The 4,309-nt window shown below is 32.6% G+C and overlaps 1 non-coding gene across 1 annotated transcript; it reads right to left on the bottom strand.

Annotated features, from left to right (window-relative positions):
- Window positions 1-2,743: 2,743 nt before the first annotated feature.
- On the bottom strand, window positions 2,744-2,906 carry LOC129080033 (U1 spliceosomal RNA). Its single transcript, XR_008530126.1, has one exon. It is a non-coding gene; the product is annotated as a U1 spliceosomal RNA (small nuclear RNA).
- Between the last annotated feature and the right edge of the window lie 1,403 nt (window positions 2,907-4,309).

Below are 4,309 nucleotides of genomic sequence, written 5' to 3'. Positions count from 1 at the left end.
ATGGTCAGGTATGGAAAGCAAATGCTAAGAGACAATGGGTATTCAGGAGATGAAAAGAAAAAGAATATTTCTAGATGAGGAATGTGGTCAAAACAGCCCACAGCTGAAAGAGTGCAAGTAAAATACAGAATGACGAGTGTCATCCTTTAACCATCCTGATGCCACAGAAGGCCTTAGGGACGGCCGTTTCTGTGGCATCCTTCAAAGACTGAGGAGTCCAGGGAAGAGAATCGGATGGAAGCGCTTTAATGGGAGGTAAGAAACTGGAGAAAAGTCAGGAGAGACAAGCTTGGTCCCAAATACAAACACACAAAAAACTGAAAGTAAGATAGAAATAAGATGGATTTAGGTCTCTCTATTTACTCATTCCTCCTCAGAAAGCTACTTTATATCTCTAAGCCTCAGTTTCTTCAATTGTAAAATGTTGATAGTAGACAAAATTTTAGTTTATTGCAAAATATTATGAAACAATATAGGAAACATAATATTACAACTCATGAACAGTGGAAGTATTAAGTGCACTAGAAAATTCTGGTTGCTATTCTGATTATGAGTTTATCATTATCAACTCTATTATTAAAAATAGGGAGAGAAAAGAAAGGGATATGTATTTGTTTTTGTTTAAAATAGGAGGGATTTACAATTGCTTTAATACTATCAGACTTAGAATATTAGTTAGAAAAAGAGGAAGGAGATCTTCTAATAAATGTAGACTCACCTATGAAGCTCATGAGACATTAATAAAATCCAGTGTTGACAGTCAAATTATCAAAGAGCTTGGCTTAAATACGTTATTTGTTCCAACACATGAAACAAAAACAGAGCAATGAATATTGATTCCAGCATCTATTGTCCTAATTGACTATTTCTCTGATCATGTATCACCGTGGTTACCACCATTTAAAAACAACACTACTGTATTTTTCTTACATGTATGGAAATATTACATGAAATTATATTTAAAGTTAATTGTTCAAGGTTCTGGCTATCGTCAATTTTAAAATAATGTTTTAATTGTTTAACATGTTCTGAGTATTTACTGCATGCCAGAAATATTTCTGAGTATTGGAAATACTTCAAGTCAAGATTACTTGAAGGCAATTATGAGATCCTAAATATTGTTTCATTAATACCCTCCTCCAATCACTCTTAGAAACAGACTTTTTTAAAAAACCTTTGTTGTATTGCTTGTATTAACTGTAATAATTTATTTAGAGAGGCTCAAAATAAACTTTCATTTTAATGCACGTTGCCTAAAATAATGGAAAATGCAAGACTACTCCATGTACTTTAACTATACTATTTCTACTTGAGCATCTTCTGGCCTTTAGAAAAATTATTATGATAAAGATGTATGTAATTTGTATAGTAAGAAATTCATGCACAATATCTGCTAAATCTAAGTGTCATGTATTCATTTGTAATCTTAGATGTTACTTTTATTATTGTAGTTACTATAGTATTCTTTTTTGGACTAGTATATACATGTCATTATCTATAGAATACCTCTATTTATTTGAAAAGATTGGTCACTTAGCCTAGGTTATTTTAAAAAATTGACTTTTGCACTACTCGTAGTCAAGTCAAAATATCTGAACTAAAGTGATAACTGTATCTAAAGTGAACTAAATTCACTTAGATACAAAGGAACTCTGCAAGTAACTGAGATTTTTCTCTAGACTGGCATATAGTCAATTCTTTAAAAAAAAGTCTGGTTAAAGAACTATCTTAAGCTGGCAGTATGTACTGGCATGTGCCTCATCCTGCTGACAGTCATTTCATTTTGAGATCTTTACAGAAAAGAGAAAAAAGGAAAGTTTAATATGTTCCAAGTTTAAATAATATTTCTGCATTTCTTCAAAAAAAGTTAGGGCATTATTTTGGAGTAAAATTTTAGTTATAATTTCTTCCCCCTTCCTTCCACCTACTCAACAAGAAAATACAACATATAAATAAACACACACATGCACAGACACACACATACCATAGAAATAAAAAACTTGAGCCTATGTGCTAAAACTCAATGAGAGTGAACAATGTGTGAATGAACAGTCATCCGTAGAGAGGTGATATCAAATAAACTCTGTATCTGAGAATATCTAACTTGAGAAACTTAAGAAGATAAGGAGGTAAAAGTACTACATAGGGAAATGTTGAAGCCCTTACTTTTTTTGTCAACAGTGTGAAATGGAAACTGTTTTCTAATAAAGCTGTTGTTATCATTTGAGGAAGGAGAACAGTGCGGGCCACAGGGGTTATGGAAACAGGCACTACTATTTGAGTGCCTGTTATGTGGCAGGCACTGTGTTTTGCATTTTTTAATAAATTTTCTTATTTAAATATTCTCATTTAAAAGGCACTTTATGAGATTGATGTTTCTATTTCTGTTTTTATATGAAACAACCAAGGTTCTAAGACTTCACTTCATTTATGCCATATTGGGTAGTGGTTGAAGCATGATTCAAATCCAGACATGTCAGCTATACAATCTATATTCCATCAATAACGCAGCCACTGCTTTTCAACTACAGATAAATCTATATTGAAAACACTATCAAAACTGGGTGGAGGTCCAGTAAAATAAAGTAGCACTAAATTAAAAGAAAACTGCTTATCCAAAAACATTTATTTTTACAACTCTTCATGTATCATTATTTTGGTTGCTATTGTGACATATGAGGAAACATGCACATATTAATCAATTATGCATTCACATTCTTTTTGCATGCAAGACATTTTTTTTCAGGGGCGAGCGTGAATGCAGCCTCCACTACCAGAATCTGTACGGTCGAGTTTCCCACGTTTGGGGAAATGGCAGGGGTCAGCACCCCCGGAGCGCGGTGGGTGAGCCTCGCCCTGGGAAAGCCACCTCCATGACCACGGTGTCTCCCCTGCCAGGTGAGTATCGCATGCAAAACATTTTTTTAAACTATTCTTTAAATAGAGAGCTAAAGAGAAGTTATTTTGCCTTCTGGAAATATGTCTTATGATTTTTACCTAGCCAATTTTAGGCATGGTCTCTACATCTCAATGGCATTACATAATTGCCCAGTCATGGAATGAATGGTGTGACTGGCCATTAAGATGACCAATAATACTCCTGACTCTATAATAGCCAAGTGAAGGTGGACAGATGTGTGGCTTCATGGAGAAACATTTAAGATTCTGCAGTGTAAAGAACAAAAAAATGCGAGGACATACATACTAACATCTTTATTCTAGCAGATTTTAAGATAAACTCACTTTATTACTTCTATGGCAAATGGTAGAGTATTATATTCTTCTTCAAAGTACCATTTAGTTGTATAAAATAAGATACCTAACATATTTATTTAATTTCTTAATTCTTTGTTCATTGTTCAGAAGAATGTGGAAGAAACAGTTTAAAATATATGGGCCGGAGATGAAACATTTCTATGTGTTAGAAAGGTATGAATTTAACAGTTTAGAGTTTAAAATGTAAGAGAACTATGTAATTCTAACTGGACTAAAGCTTGGGCTAAATGTCACTTGCTTCAGATGAGCAAAGAGTAAGGAATGTTGACCAGGTAAGTCTAGATGAAAAGTAAGTTAGCAATTGATTAGAAGTATGCTTTCTTGTAATCTCCAATTAATAAAAATGTTTAGGAATGTGATCTTAAAATGGAAATATGTATGCAAAATATAAACTTTGAACTTACATGTATAATATAATAAAATTTAGCAAAATGTGATAAAATTGTGATATTTTTGTGAACCCTGATCAGAATGTTCAGGAAATATATGCTCAATGCCTATACAAGGAATCAGGCAATAAGACAGCCAAAATTTTAAAGGATTTGTGTAAACATTTATTTTTTAAAAATACAACTATGTTTTTTATTCTTGTGCAATCTGATTCATTGTTTTCAATATTCTGCAAAAACCCTTAATATAGGTATTTTATAGAACAGAATTTGCAAAATAGAATTTGAAATTTAAAAAACTATCATGCTGTTTCCTCTATTTAGAGCTCAGCTACATCTTTTACATTATAATAAAATGATACTTCTGCTTGAAATACATTTTCATCTGACCTAAACTTTGAAGTGAAAAAATATATATTTCCTGTAAACAAGGTGATTTATCTCTTTTGAGCCACTTTGAGTAACTTGGTAAATAACTCCTTACTATATAATAGTGTTATGGCTAAATTGTGTCCCCACAAAATTTGTATGTTGGAAGTCCTAACTACCAGTACCTCAAAATATAACTGTATTGGAGATACAGGCTTTAAGAGATGATAAAATTAAACTGAAATCATAGGTGGCGTCTAAGCTTTTCTGACCAG

This window comes from Pteronotus mesoamericanus, unplaced genomic scaffold (genome assembly GCF_021234165.1).
Source record: "Pteronotus mesoamericanus isolate MK-2021 breed Mesoamerican mustached bat unplaced genomic scaffold, CSHL_Meso_final contig_82, whole genome shotgun sequence".
NCBI classification, from domain to species: Eukaryota; Metazoa; Chordata; class Mammalia; order Chiroptera; family Mormoopidae; genus Pteronotus; species Pteronotus mesoamericanus.
The sequence above is the reverse complement of the archived record's forward strand: the minus strand, read 5'-3'. Positions and strand labels throughout refer to the sequence as shown.